General features: G+C 42.2%; 1 long non-coding RNA gene across 1 annotated transcript in view; it reads left to right on the top strand.

Moving 5' to 3' along the window:
* The first annotated feature begins 6,260 nt into the window (after positions 1-6,260).
* The window catches only part of LOC146766070 (uncharacterized), a 255,124-nt gene continuing 245,218 nt past the window's right edge, over positions 6,261-16,166 (top strand). The window contains exon 1 of the long non-coding RNA XR_014958398.1: positions 6,261-12,906. This is a non-coding gene — a long non-coding RNA (uncharacterized LOC146766070). The remainder of the gene's footprint in view (positions 12,907-16,166) is intronic.

The raw sequence follows: 16,166 nt of genomic DNA, 5'->3' as shown, positions 1-16,166 counted from the left end.
GGCACTTTGAAAAATGACTTTAATCCCTATTCAGCCAATTCCCTTATGCAAAAGAGAACTTTCATTACTTAAACAATTTTTATTACTTAATATGAATTTGAATTTTAAATAATGCATTTCCAAAGAAATATCTACACCTGACTGCAATTCTTTCTCCCATCATTATCCTTTAGGGGAATAGTACATGGTGTGCCTGGAGAAACCTGGAGGACCTCTTAGTAAAATGCATCATGTCTACAAGGAAAGGGGGTATATTTAGATGATTTTAAAATGGCAGAAATAATTCTGGTGTCATTTGGTATCAGGCACAGATTTGTAGTCTAAATGGAAAGAACAAGTATTTCTTTTAACATTGTGACTCTGAAGCATAGTAGGTAAAAGAGCTGAAAATACAAATTTAAAGCAACTTTTCTTTAGGCAAAAGGAGCAAAGAAGGATTAAAGCAGGTAAAGGAAGTACATAAATGGTTAACTGGAGGAAAGAATTATGTGAATCATGTACTACAGACAACTTTCAAAGATATGAGTCTCTACAACCATTTTTATCTAGTGCTTTATGGCTGCAGTCTGGAAAATTGCTCACACACGTATAACATGGAAGCAATTCCATTGCTCTCAGCGAGTCAGGAGCAAATGGGGCAGCCATATGTGAATATGTTTTCCAGCTTAGAGCTATCAGACTCTCCTTTGTGCCTGTTCAAAGCATCCAGTGAAGTCAGTGGGAATTTGGGCCAGTTGGAGATTTCATCTGGAGCTCATTTGGAGCAGCCTCACAGCAGAGCTTGTGTTTCCTTTCAGGATGTAACTCACACAAGAAGAAAGATCAGGCATCATTTCAGCATTTCATGTGGTCTTTTCAGGACAAAACACATTCTGATTGCTGCTCAGGAGGGGGACCTCAGGCACACCATGGCTTACCCTGGAGGGATTTACCCTGCCAGCTCTGCAGGGCTAAGCCAGAGCTGTGAGAGCGTGGCCAGGCAAGCCCCATGCCAGTGCCAGTGCTGGCTGCTGAATCTCCTCTTCAAAGCTGAAATCTGGGCTTCTTCACCACATGGCAAGTGCCATGAATGGGCTGATGCCAATTTAGAAACTTCTTGTCCTGTATCCTCCCTGCCTGGGGTGGGCACACCTGTGTTTAACCAAACTAACCACCCTCCACTCTTTTCCAAACCTGGCTGGGGAAGGACAAGCCCTGGGTGAGCTTGGTGTGGTGAGGTAGTGTGAAACAATGGACCAAATGTGGCCACTTGCTAAATTATTTGTGGTACAGTTAAAAACAGTAAAGGTATCAATGTCTGGGTATCACTTCTCTAGTCCTGAAAATGGTAACTGTGATTGCAGTTACAACTCTTACCTTTAATGAATCGTGTGTATGAAACTGCAAAATATTTCCATTATAACTTATCAACAGAATCATATTTGTCTTTTTCTCATAAGAAATTCTCATATTTGTCTTTTTCTCCTTTTTGCCTGTGAGAAAGAAAAAAAAGGGTTTAAAAGTATTTTCCCCAAAGGAATAATTTTTCATTATATATTAATACATACTTGAAAAGCAGCATCTATCATGAAAACATAATTCCTTACCTACCAATTACATAGAGTCACTGAGTTGAAAGCCTGCTGTACACTCCTACCAGGAGTAGATCAACACCATGCAACTCTGAAGCAGTGCATTGATATGGACCTATTTAGATTTTTATCAGTTCCAGCTATGTGTAACCATTTTACTATAATTGACCTGGGTTTGTTTCTACATGTCTCTCTCATTAAAATGTATAGCACCTGGGCTAATGGATTTTGTTTCTATCAAGATATAATGAGGACTGGCATATCTGCATATTCTCCAAGTGCACCAGGAGCAGAGACAAATACTCCATTTTATTACCATCTGACAGAGACATAATGATTGCTGAGAAACTCATTACCATCATATTATGCAATGATTTAACTCAAAAACCTTGCTGTGCTGCAGCCTGGCAGTGGGAGAGCTGTTGGAAATGCCTGTTTTTGTGTTTGAATAGTGTGAGCTGAGCCTATTCCCTTCACCCCGTGTGCTGCACACAGTCTATTTGCTCTGCAGATTTCTGACTGACTTTGAGTGTATTTCATTACTGTGTAATTAAGGAATGTCACTGAAAGATGGTTAGAAAAGCACACGTGATGAAGATGCAGGTAGTGAAGGCAGTTGGTACAAGAGGGAGAAATAAATATTTTTCCTTCTCCCTCAGTTCCCCCTCATTTCCACACCCCACAACATTGTGGTTTCTAGGTGAGGCACCCTGGCTCCTCCTCTTTTGAGGCAGTTCCTGAGAGAGTTCCAGCAGCTCTTGGTCAACTTTTCTGCAGCTTTGCAGATACAGACAGGTACTTAGAGATAAAAGCCTTTCAGCTGCAATTTGTGTCTCCGTTCTCTCTACAACTTTCCTCTTCCAAATGGTACTGCTGAGCTGATTTCTTCAGAGCTCAGTTTAGTGCAAAAGACCGTGACAGAAAATGTCACTGAGCACAGTTTATCATTTGAACACAAAACCCCTCAGTAATGCAAAAGAACACGGTTCAGCTGGCAAATGCTGGCTGCAGCCTCTCTGCTTCCATGCTAGACAGGGGAGGGGGCTGCGCTGAGAATTTGTCTCTGTCACCTGAGATGGGAGGTCCTTAAGTGTTCTAAATATCTATATAATAGTCAAGAAGGTTCTAGTCAAGTTCTAGCCCCTTCCAGCCTGTTTGACAAATTCACCTCGAGGTTTAACATTTCACTGTTTGTGAAGGGGTGGGAGCAATGTTCCCATTTCTCCTTCCAATGTGTAGAATCCACAGTGTTGAAATAGGTTAAAGGGTTCATTCTTTCATATATGTATCTATAGAGAAATGCACAGTTTTAACAGGGGGAGGGTAAGAGAGTTTTGGTATTTTGTAAGCTTTTTCAAGTTCAGAAATTGTGTTAACATTTCAAATACTGAGCAGCACCAACCAAATGTCAGGCTGGGCTCATGTTTGGGATGGTAGTGTCATTTTATATCACTGGACAGCTTCTTCAGCAATTTGGATCCCTTTGAAAATAATTTGCTTTGTAAGTTCAGTTACTAAAGAACATTGAGTGTGTTCACACCACACAGATGTGATTTATTTGGTAGGTGAGAGGAAGAGTGATTTAGAAATCTAGAAATCTAACTTCATTTGATTTCAGTACTGTAAAGTCAATGGATAGAGTTTAGTCCCTGTATGCAGAAAGAAAAATGCCAGGGATGATTAATAAACTTGTTTCCATCTAATCAGCAATGAGAACTTTGCAATACAAAAGTCTATAAAGACTAAATTAAATCCTGAGCTTATTTACCTGTGTTTTAGTATTTAGGAAGGAGGAGAGTGTGTAAGCTTCTTCTGCTGTTTATGGACATTGGTGAGCAACTTAGCAGGTTCAAATGCCTGCTGAAAAAGGTAATGTGAAATAGATAAAACAGGTCATGCATACTTGAAAATAAATGAGAAGCTTCCTCTATATTCAGTGTTTGATCATGTAAGTAATTTAGCTGTGTTATATCATAGAAATGTGAGCACAGGATTTCACCTGGGAGAGCTGCTATGGGTTTATAGAGCAGATTCCCAGTTGGAAAATGAACCATATGGTGCATATGTCAAACCCAGGGAAGGAGGTAAGCCTTGCACAGACCTAACAGATTCACTCGGAATTAATATCAGATGGTGCCTACCATTAATCAGGACACCCAGGCAGATTATTTATAGATCTTGGGTGTGAAATTGTTGTATGAGCAAATTCCTCCAATCACCTGAAATCAGTGGAGTTTTGCTGATGTGGATGAATGTTCAATGTGACCCTTTGTGTTGGGGGAATTCTTATGAGTGGAGATGGGAACATCTCTGGACAAGCTCTGCGTCTGTCTAAGCTTGGAGGAAGACAACACACAGAGCAGCAGGGAACTCAGAAGAGCTGTGTGTGATAGAACTTGTTCCTGGAGTGTAAAAAGGGTGAGATCCCTTAATTTCCTTACCTCCTTGCTGTTTCCACCTAGCTCCTTGCTCTTCACTGTGCATTCAGAATTGAGAATGCATAAAGGATTTTCAGTGTGTCCTAAAAGGCTCATTTGCTCTTGAAAACTTTAAAGATTATTTTACAAAAATGGTGATGTGTATAAATCAAAGAGATCTAAAAGTCCTTAGTCGTCTATAGATGCCATCAGGCCTCATCTGCTAAGTTTTATTTTCTGCACACATTGAATTCAGCCCCAACTGGCTCCTCTTCAAAGTAGCCCAAAATCATTCAGCAATGTTGTGTCAGTCCACAAATGCTGGGACTCTTCTGACCCAGTGGGTACCATCAGGCTTGGATTTCCTTATCTCTGACATAAGCAAAGAAATAATTATTTTGTAAGGCAATTTATGAGGGAAAGTTAAAACCACACTCCTCTGGAAGAGTCTGTACATAACAGTTACTATTAGCTTTATTACCTCAGCTTTGGCACTGAGGCTGTGGAAAGACTTTCTTTTTTTCCACAGCATTTTTTTCGCTGTAGCTTTATCTGCACTTTGGAGAAGGCAATGACTCTATCCATGTCTTATAAATCCAGGAGTATGTAGTCTAAGAAAATGCCATGACAATTTTTGAGTACAGAGAAGCAAAACACAGTTGTACATAGAATTATTTCCAACAAATTGGAGGATTTCTGTCCCAACATACAAATTTGGAGCTCAAATGCTTCCCCACCTTGCATTATTCTCACACATAAAATCCTATGTTGATTGTATTGACTGGAAAGAAATAAGGTCACTGCACAGTGAGGCATTGAGCTTATTGCTGATGTTTTAAAGGATTGTTTTCCTTAGGTAAGTACAAGGATGTTGATAGCTAAAATATACCGTGTGTTTGTTTTGGGTAAACATTTTGCTGTAATTCAATTTATGAGAGGGATCTCTCTCTTAAAAGCATTGGACATGTCTGCATACTAATAAGAGATTATATTGTTCAGCTCTACATGCAGGAGAGCCTGAAAACAGGTAATTTAAGTCCAGAAGTATTTTTACAGTGTAATTATGAAATAAAAAAGCACCCAAAATGACAACCACGGTGCTGATTTTGGAAACCTCCTTTCTTTGGAAACAAGAGCTGTGTTCATTCTTGTGTTTCTTGGGTTGGAAGACTAGTATGTTTAAATGTAAAACATAAATAATCCATAAAATAGAGAAAACCAGTGAAAATACCTATAATTGTGCAAACCTCAGAAGGTTTAGAATTGTTGTTTCCCCAGGACAAGTTTGTGTCTACAATGTATAAGAAGAAGGAGTCTGTTGATTTTGTTGAGGTTTTAGTGGGTTTTTTGGGTGGTTTTTTGTTTGTTTGGTTTGTTTGTTTTTTTTTTTGTTCCTCAATTGTAAACAAAGCAGGAAGTTACTCTGTAGCGAACAATATTTGGGGTGGCAGCCAATTTGTGGTAAGATTAAATTCTGAGAGAAATCCTTTTACATCTCTAACATTCAATCCTCATTCCAGAGTTTGGTCAGTGATTCTTTCCACTGTGACCCACAGTTTAACTGTTTAATGTGAATTCTTACCTCAGAGGCTGTGTTTGCACAGCTCAGGGAAGCCCTGACACCAGGCTTTTTGCTCCAGATCAGCCTTAGGAAAACGTTCTTTACTAAAAGGGAGGTCAGGCATTGAAATAGGATGCCCAGGGAAGTGGTGGAATCCCCATCCCTGGAAGTTCAGAAGGTTTGTGGATTTGGCACTTGAGTTAAGGTTGGACTCAAAGATCCTGGAGGTGTTTTGTCACCACAGGCTTTTAGCTGAATAATAATTAATATTGACTCTATGCTTCTCAGAAGGCGGATCAATCACTTTATTATACTGTATTTATTAAGAAAATCATTGCTCTTACAGACAGTCACAATACAGGTGAACCCAATTGGTCTTGGAATCCAAACACCATCACCACTGGCTAATTAAGAAACTACCTTTTGGCAAACAAATCTCTACATGTTCACAACAACAGGTGCAGCAAGGGAAGATAAGAATTGTTGATTATTCCTTTCTCTGATCTTTTCACAGCCTTGCCCAGGACAGTACCTGGGAAAGCTGTGCCTGCTCTCTGTGGTCAGGGAGCTGCTGCCACAGAGTTTTCCAGCACAGATGATTCCATGGGGCTGCAGGTGCCCATGGCCATGTCCCAGCTGTGCCAGGCTCCCTGTGGCTCCCAGGGTGTGAGAGCTGTGTCCTGCACAGTGTCCCCAGGGGCACAGGGCAGAGCCACAGCTGTACCCTGTGCTGGTGACTTCCCTTCCTCACTGGCACCCTGGAACAGAACAACTTCTTTTTATTTGCTGAGTTTTCATTGTCTGCAATTTAGGAGAGCTCCAGCTTGCTCTGGAGGTCTGTTTTACAAGTCAGTCAGAAAGTGTATTCCTGAATCTGATAAAGCAGAGACTTGTGCCTGCTGTGAAATATGAGCCTGATTCACAGCCCTCTTGTGCTCTTGGAAGTATTTCCATTGATTGCAGCAGGCTTGGATCTATTCTTATTTGTGTGAAAATTCTGAAATAAATGAAGGTGCTTTAGGTCATTGGGAATGAAGGATAGCAGCTGTAGGTAGATGTTATTACTGTGGTGCCAATAATCTCCAACTGCATTAAAGCTGTTACAAGGTGTTCATGGGAAATAGTTCTTTTTGTGTGGGACAGATGATTTCAGAGCTCCATGTGATCCTTTTGGCTTTTCACTCCTGGTTTTTCCTGGTTTCTCTGAGGTTCTTGGTTTTTTGTTCTTTTTTCCCCCATTGGTGTTCTGGTCACCCAGGGAGCCAGTAGCTCATTACAGATCCTGCTGGATTCCAAAGTTTGTCTTCTCACCTGGAGTTGTGGGCTGACCCTGGCTGGGCACCAGCTGCCCAATAAAGTTGATCTGTCACTCCCCTCCTCAGGTGAACAGGGCAGAGAAGATATAAAAAAAAGTCTTGTGGATCTAGATAAAGACAGGGATGGATCACTCAACAATTGCTGTCATGGGCAAAACAGATTTGACTTGGGGAAATAAGTTTAAATATGAAAATTTCAGGAATCTTCAAAAAAATCTCATTATCTCCTGCATTTCCTCTCCCTTCTTTTCTCTGTATGACGAGGGCCAGGCTGGATAATTAAATTCTCCTTTATTTAATGACAGAGTGTGGCACAGTAATGGTGCTGCTGATGCTGTCAGTGCCTTGGCTCTGACAGTAAAATCAGCCCAAAAGGACAGTGTGGACTGCTCAGTGCTGGACCTCCTCAATCTTCATCTCCTCTGCTCAGACAGGTGTCACTTAGTGCCAGGAGCAGGGAATGGCTTTGATGATGTGGAGACTTCTAAATGAGGAGCGTGAATAAAACTGCTTGCTCAGAGACATTCCAACGTGCCCATTTGTCATTGTTACTGTCTAGGATTTGGGTCAGAGAAAACCCCTGTCTTTACTAGAATTCTTACTGTCTTGGTCATCAAAATCAGTAATTTAATCTCCTAGTCTAAAAAATAATGGCAAAAAAAAAAAAAAAAAGAGCTGCAGGCTGTATACAGTCTCCCCCAAAAGAGACTGATTTTTCTAACTTTAATTTTTTTAAAATATAAACTCTGTTGTGCATTGCATCACTGTATTTTATTTTGTTAGTTCTTTCAGACAAATACCTGTGAGTTTCCAGTTGTTTATCTGCATTTTTAAATGTGGGGTGTATTCAGGTCTTGTTTTTGCTTCCCTTTTCTTAGGATTACTGTTAGGTCTTTGATAATATTCAAAATAGTCAAGCAAATAACAAATAATACAGATTGTTATCACTGGTTTAACTCTGTCAAAAACAAAGCATAAGGTTGTCCAGGCACTAAGTTATCTTTCTTTTCTTATAAACTTTACTATTAATTTGAATATTATTACAATATGCTAGGCAAATGGGTATATTTACATATGTATCTAAGAAATTTTTTTATGCTTTACAGTAAAAGAGTTAAATGAAATGAAAATCATCAATCAACTACTTTTTCTTTGGAATGCATTAAAAGATAAATGACGCTGAGTTAACTAAGCTGTTCACTCTGCCAATTTTGCTGGTAGTATTTGTATTTATATGTTCTGCGTTTTCTAAAGTAAATAACAGGGGAATAAATTTGAATGTTTTGTGTAAATTTCAGATAGGTCAGAAGTTGCATTAAAGAAACCCTATTATATTATTTACAGCATCATCCCACCACTGATGCTCCTAAAACTTAAATATTGTCCTCAAGGAATTTTCCTCTTCCATCTGTATTTTTTCCACCACTGCCTTGTGTTTGAGCTGCATAAAGTCCCAGAAAGCTCTGGCCTGTAGTTTTATTTATTTAAAAATTAGTCTTCACATCTGAGGTGCGTGGGTTCAGATAGAGTTCTTTTCTAAATTGTTTCAATCTGACATATTCATGTTCTGAAACCTGAACCATGACTTCTGGAAATATGGTAATGTGAAATTTGAAGGGAAGGCACAGTAACAGTACAGCACTTAATATTGGTTTTGCTAAACAAGAGAAAATGATGAGAGAAATCAGCAAAAACCAAGCTTCCCTCCTTGCCCTGTCTCCTTTGTCCAGCTCTGTGTAGGTTGTTTTTAGCAGTGTGCATTCTCTCCTCTATTGGTTCCTGCCTGGTCTGCCCTGTTTGAAAAATGAATCTTAATACATCAATTAAGACAAGAACCACACTTTCTGCAGCACACACCCATGGAGATTCCTGATGGCCATTTGGACGTAGCCCAAGGTCTTGGAGTGGCTGCCTGTGGTGATAGTCAGGCTGGTTTTGTGCATAGCAGCCCTCTGGCATGATGGAACATGTTTGCAAGGATCCAGCTGTGGCATCAAAGCCTCGTTATCTCTGCCCAGGCCCTGGCTGGAAGCAGATCTTTCATTTGCACTCCCTTGGCTCAGTGCTGTGGAAGAGTCTTGTTGGAGCACAGGGGCTCCCAAACAGCCTGAGCAAGGAAGCTGCAACCACCACAATTCCTGACATTTTTGGGACACAGAAGAGACTTTCCTGCCCACCCAGCTGCAGGTATTGCACCCAGACCTACATATCCACATAGAGACAAAGCTCATCTGCCTCCTCCATCTCAGTTTTCTACTGAGCTAAATTAATTATATCCTTATGACATGGTCCCTTCCTTGTCATCATTTCCCAGCCCTGAATTCCCCACAGGGTTTGCACCATTCAGGAACCTGCCTGTTTGAGAGCTGCTGTCAGGGAATATCTGTGTTTGCACTGGTTCTCAGGGGGAGCAGTCAGGAGCATTATTTCTGTAACGATGCCAGAAATTGTCTCAATTATAGGAGTGGAGTTTCACACACAGTTTGAGCCAGTACAAGCAGATGTTACTGCCAAGACCACCAGTTCAACTCACCTTATACCCCTGGCTACTTTTTCCTATCCCATAATTACCCTCTTTAGTGAACTTTATTCTTTTCACTCAGATAAGTTCCCTGATGCCCTTCCCCTTGTGGCCACACAGATACTTGTCAGCAGGGGTGGAGGAGTGGAGCTGAGAACAAACAACTGGTATCATAGGGGAGGGCAGGACTGCCTCTTGTGGTACCTGTCCAAGCTTAAGGCAGCTTAAAGTTTATGTGAAACTACTGCCTCACATAAAATAGTTCTGTTTTACATCCTGCTTCTTTAGTTCTTCATGGGGCTCCCTCTTCAAAGTGCCTGTGCTGCAGTGTGTGGTTAGAAGAGTTGAGTGAGACAGTATTTGTTATGTATTGAAGATGGGCTCAGTTAATCAGAGTTTGAAAAAGGATTGGATTTTCTCTTACAAGTTGAGAAATCTAGAGTTTATTGCAGGGACAGAGTGGGGAAAAAGCTCTGAAGGCATGTTAAAAATTTTCATCTGGAACCATTGTTTTCCCTAGACCCTTGGCTTGCTCCTAGGAGGTTTATTGGCTGGTCAACACTCTTGACTCTGCAGCAGCACAGAAAATTTAGGTAGATTTTGAGTTGTTTTATGATGTTCTGGGTGTTCTGTCTCTGGGTTTGGGTTTGGGAGAAAGAAGGAAGATGGTGTCAGGCCACAGCTCCCTGTCTTAGCTGAAAGTGCTTTTGCTGCCCTGTGGGTGCTGAAACAGCACCCAGGACTGGGATCCTGGTGTGGGGGCACTGGGACAGCCTGGGGACACTGCCCCACCAGCTGGGTGCCAGGGGCACCTTGGTTTGTCTCCTTTGCTGCCTGCAGGGCTCAGCCTGTGGGGACACCGGCTCATTCTCATGCAGGGCCACCTTCACTCAGCCTCACCAGTAACGTCACTGCAGCTCCGTTTTAATTGGCTAATTTTTTAAAAGCTGCCTCAGTCTTTAGGCTCCTAATGACTCCTAAAACATGAAATGAATTCCTAGTCACCGAGGCCGAAACAAAAATAAAAACGAGCTCAGTGCCTTCTCCACTGTGGTTTTCTTGCCTTTTCATGGGTGAATTATTATAAAGGAAGCTATGTATCCCAGGAGACATTCATTATTGTAATGATAACTGGAAAGGGCTTCCTGTTGAGGAAATAATAAGTGTATCCTGGTTTGAATGAACTCCAAGAGAGAAAACTCTGTCCTTCTGTCTGTCCCAGCATGGTGCCTCTCCACAGGGGCACAAGGGAGAAGCTGCTTCTCACAGCACCCATCTCTGGCTGCATTTGGGACTCCAAATGGGAGCCCAAATAGGAGGTAATAGAGTTGGGAAATACTTTTACCTGCCATGAAGGAACCCTGCCAGTGGAGAGTGGGCACAGCAGCCCAGCAATGGGGAAGGTGCATGAGATGTTTTTGGTTTCCTTTGGGGAGGCTCCTGGCTGCTCTGGGAGGAGAATGGCTCTCAAGAGAGAACTCCGTGAGTTTGAGAAGCATAAACTCTAGGACAGCAGCCACTCCAATGCTTTTCTACATTCAGGAGCATTTTAGAGGGAAACCTTGGAGGGTTCCCCTTTCCTAAGCTCCACAGCTTCAGGAAGCCTGGCCCTCATTCCCCTGAACCAGCTGTGAATGGGGAGTGCTGGTGGACAAGCAGGAAGGATAACCATGGGCCAACAGATTGGATGAAATCATCTTCCTTTCTGTGCACATCTGCTTATGTGGACCTTTTGGACAGTTTGGGTCATTTACTGAGGAGTATTCAGCCAGGGCTGTATTGGGGTATTTAGATTTTGTTTTAAGTCAGCTGGGGAAATGTATCAGTTCCAGCAGGGAGAGCAGAGATCCATGCAGAGTGTATGGCTGATTGGAAAAAAAAAAAAATTAAAAGAATTAAAGGAAATCACTGACCTTGGATTAAATGTTGTTGTCAGCTGCTCAGAGCATGGAGCTTTGCATAGCTGTGGGGTGATTATGCAGATCAAATGCACAACCAACCAGAAAATAGGAATTCTGTTTTGTAAAAAGCTAGAATTGTGCAACAGTGCCACAACAGCATCTCTGCACCCAGGGTGGCTGAGGCAGGGCTCCTTCACTCTGTATCAATAAGCTGCACGCACAGAGGCCAATCAAAATTCTCCTTCGTTAAAAATCCTTTTATTCTAGATAAAAAATTTCATGGTTAATCATTATCATCTTGTTCCCTTGCTAGGTAATTAGTATTGCATTGTTGCTTTGTGCCTTTCCCTATGTTTCCTTCATGTTAGAGAAGTTTAATTGACGTTAAAAGAAGAGGAAATTAAAGGGATTTTAATCAGTTGGTCTGTTCTATCTGTTTTAAAAAGAAAAGCTGGAGTAATAGAAAAATAGGCTGGTGTCTATGCTCTCTTATCATCCATTTTGCTGTTCATTACTGAATTGATGAGAATGTCTGCTTTGCATATTTAATCATAGAACTGCTTAAAATACAACTGGGGTTTCTTCCTGTTAGTGCTTCTCTAGGCAGCATTACAGGTGTCAACAGGCTTTTGCCTAACTATTATCTCAACTTTTTTCAGTTTTCACTCAGAAACCAACACTGTGAGGTGAATAATGGCACTTACTGTCGTTTTCTCAGAAGATTCTTTGATATCTAGAGTAAGATTTCATCTCATAAAGAGCTAAATAAGAAAATAATGTTATCTATAAGAACTCTTCAAATCTACAGTTAGAACAGAAGAGTTTGCTTGAAGCTGTTTACTTATAGAGTTTCTGAATCAGGACATTGGTGCATTAAGCTTGCAGAATCTATAAATGCCCAGTGTCTGAGTTGTAAAATGGCAAGTAAACTTACACTGAAGGCAGCAACAGAGTAGTACAGGTCACAAAGAGAATATTTGGACTATATTAAATATTAAAATCCTGAGAAATTTTGAAAACACTCTAAATAATAACCCCTTTCTAGAATTTGACTCAACCAATAAAATAAGTTTAATGTATTGTAGTGACCTGGATGAAAACAGAAAAAGTTGGTCTAATTTGTCTTAAGCAAAGATATTGAAGAACTGATATTGTTTGTCAGTTTTTCCTATTGGAAAAAGCAAATATGAATTTTAAATATAGTGTTTATTAGGCTCTCTTCTGAAAATTGCAACAATAAAGAAAACCAGAGAACATTCTTTAAATAGCCTTGGAATAGGAGTTCTGCAATTTATGGTGTGCTGCTCAGAGCTGAACTCAAACGTGCCACTACCAGGCATTTAATACAAAGCAAATTGTTAGGGACTTTGGGTTGTACACGCTGAAATAAGCAGGAGGGCTCCCACTGATTCCACTGTGCTTGGATTGAGGCAGTGAAAATGTGATCCTGGCAGCTCTCCAGTGCAGGCTGATGGCAAAACTCCCATTGCCTCATTAGGGGCAGGATTTTGTGCTACGTTTTGCTAAGATTCATTCCCACCAAAATTTATCCTCAAAATGAAGGAAAGCAGGAGATGCATTTCATTGATCCCAACTACTGCTGTGCAGGGGAAAAGCAGGTAAATGCCAAGGCTGGGTGTGGCTTTGGCAGCCTGGCTGGTGATGGGAGATGCCCCTCAGGGTCTTTACTGCTCATTTTTGGGAGGGGAGCCTCTCCTGAGCAGGTGCTTACAAGCTCTGGCTGTGTGGAACCTGCAGAGTGACACACTGGTGGGGACAGGCTGTGGAAATGATGGATGTGGAGAGGGAAGTGCCTTGCTTACATTCTGTTACTGCCTGTGCTCATTCACCCACATCTCCCAGTCATGGAGGTGGGCAGAATCCCAGGGAGCAGTGCTTCTATTTCAGATGTTTTCCTTTCTATTCCTGGCATGTGATAGCAAGTTTGACAAACGGCTTATAAATCTCAAGACCCTCCCTAGGATTTTGGATCTCTGAGCTAAGATTTTCTGGGTCTCAGAGGTCCCTGCAACCCCAAACACCAGTGAATCTTCTGCCTGTGGTGAATGTACTAGAGAGGAGATTTCAACCTCTTCTGTAAAAGCAGCTAAAATGGATATTTTTCATAATATATATTCTGATTTGTTGCCCATAGACTAATTTTGGAGATCATTTGAGAACTGACAAAAAATCAGCAGCAGGCTTTTTTCTTTTGTAATTTTGAGACCTGCTGTCCAAATATGACACCTCAACTGTTCTGATTCCACTGAAATGAACACAGACTTCTTTGCTTTGATTTTTATAAACAATGGATTGGTTCCTCTGCCTATGTGTTAGTAATTATGAGAGTAATTGTGTGTGACTGTAATTACTCCTGTGCTTAATTTTCTTCCTGGTTAAAGGCAGAAGGAAGTTATCAAATAAAAAATGGAAGTGGTTTGTTCCCAGATATGAAATCATGTTCTTGCATTAGAAAAGTTGTCTGACAGACTAGATGAAATGCAGATCTCTTCTGGGGGGCCTTTAGCTATTGTGTGCCTAAAAGGAAGTATATTTACAATAAAATATATGTTCCTCTCAGATTTTATTTTGGATGTCTTTTGGAGAAAGTTTCTTCGTCTCTTTAGGGGACATCACTTACATGAAAATCACAAACCCTTGGGAACATGTGTGCCTTCATGTTACAAGTAAATCTATAAATAAAAGAAGGCAAGGAGAGGTGTAATGTGATTCTCCTAGGTTTCTCTGTAGCAGTGGTCATTTCCTCACTGAAAGAGAAAGTGTATTTCTGAAACTTTCTTTTCTGAAGCCCTCAACCTTAGAGTGATTTAATTTCTGGGTCTCCTTATAAATCACTGCCTAGGTGTTGGAAAGCATGGAGACAATTTTAAAATTCTTTCTTTGACTTATGATTACATTGCTACAGTAGTGAGGATGTTGTCAAGCTGCCATGAAACCAGCTCTGTGGATCTGGAGAAGCAGAGTGCCAGCAGTACAGGTTAAAAAAACCCATTCATTTTAAATCCAGTAAGGCCAGCACTAGACTGCAGATGGATTCCAGAAGCTCTTTCCTGTTCCTTCTCTTTTAAGAGACTGCATTCTCTAAGAGGAACATAGACTCCACCATTAGCAAGGGACAAAGAGCTCTGTTGCTTTTTAGCAAGTGGGCAAATGGAATAACTTAGAAAGGAGACCTGAGGAAAAAGGAGACTCAAACCCACACACCTTTGGTTAATCAGCCATCTCCATCCAGCAGTAGTCCCTCTAACAATTCCTGCGTAGAGTTATTTCATAGCAATGGCATTGGAGGACACTGCACATCTCCAGTCTTCTCTTTCCCTGTCTTGTTTCTGTGCTTGATAAGCAGAAAGCTTTACTACAAATTGACAAAGTCCCAGTGGTTTCATAGCAATCAGCAGCATCCCGCAGGCTTTGCAGGCGAAGCCTGGAGTGATGAGCAATTCCCTCTGCTCTGATGGGTCCATGGTCACTGCCCAAGTGCTCTGAGAAAACCAGGAAAGTCTCTTGATGGATTTCTGGTGGGATTTCCCCCTGCAGAGCCTTGCTTCCTGGAGCTCTACTCTTTTGATCTGGAGCTCTCTTTTATTTCTTCTGGAATAGAAGCCTTATAACAAAGGCATGTCAAATTATTTTAATGAATTAGACTTACAGGATGCCATTAACAGAGGCCAGTGCTGTGTGAAATCATCCTCGCTGCAAGTGTGGCAGCCGCACAGCCCTTCTCCAGGGCAGCGCGCCGCAGGCTGCGAGCCCCAGGGAGCTGCACGCTTGCGAGCAGAGGTTTCTGCAGTCTGCCCAGCTTCCAGCAGCGCTGGTCCGATCGGGGGGCCCTTGGCAGGGACCGGCTCCAGGGAGCCCGGCCCCGGGATGCTTTGGCGTGTGCCACGAGGGGGAGGCAGCTGCTGCCGCATCGTCCCCGGGGATGCACGCAGGGGATGCAGCCCGAGCGGCAGCGCAGGGCAGGGAGGCTGCTGGGCAGCGCCGTGGCACTCGGCCCTGTGACGAGCTGCTGAGACCTCGCTCTCCTCTGCAAGGCAGACCCGCTGTGCTTGAAACACGGGCGGTGTCGCCGTGTCACATCGCAGGGACAACCCGCCCGCCGCAGCTCCACTGGGAGCTGGCAGGGCGCTGAGCGTGTCTGCCCAGCGCGGTGTGTAAGGGCAAAGATTCCTTCCTCACCTTGTCCCCACAGCCCTGGCTGGACAATCCCTGGATTGCTGCAGCGTTGTTGCATTGTGTGCTGCTCTGCTGCCCCTCAATGCCCAAAGGAAGCCTGCTGCAGTCCTTCTGTTTCAGGGGATACAGGTAATTTTTCAGCTCTCCCCGCATGGGAACATGGCCTGGGAACTTCCTCAAGCAGAAGTTTTGCTGTGCTTGCTTAGAGAGCTGTGACCTTCCTTCAGAAATGCAAGTATTGCCCTTGGTTTTCAGCAAAGAAAAGATGAGCACATATTTACAGCTTCACATAATTATATTTTATGATAACCTGATGCTAATGTGAACACCAAATTGAACATAAGAATCTAATTGTGTACTTCCTGTTGAATAATGCAAGACAGTGGCAGTCATTAGCCTTGTACTGCCTGAGAATGCAAGGCTCGTCCCTTTCTGGAAAGCACATAAACAGAAGACAAAAAGCCAAAATCTTCTCACAAGGTTGTCATTGTTCCTTTTTCTCAAATCAACAGCAGTGAATCAGATTCCCAGCACTGAGCACTCTCTGGTGTCTGGATGCTTAAAGAAAGGGTGTAAAACCTGTTGCACCAGCTAGCAAGCCATCCTGGCCTCTCTGAAACCAGTGCTTGCACCAAGTGCCCATCTGCTTTTGAAATGCTGACCTTGGTCTGACACTGCTGGT

Source organism: Lonchura striata, chromosome 14 (assembly GCF_050655825.1).
Source record: "Lonchura striata isolate lonStrDom1 chromosome 14, ASM5065582v1, whole genome shotgun sequence".
Classification (NCBI taxonomy): Eukaryota; Metazoa; Chordata; class Aves; order Passeriformes; family Estrildidae; genus Lonchura; species Lonchura striata.
This window is presented reverse-complemented; position numbering and strand designations above follow the sequence as displayed.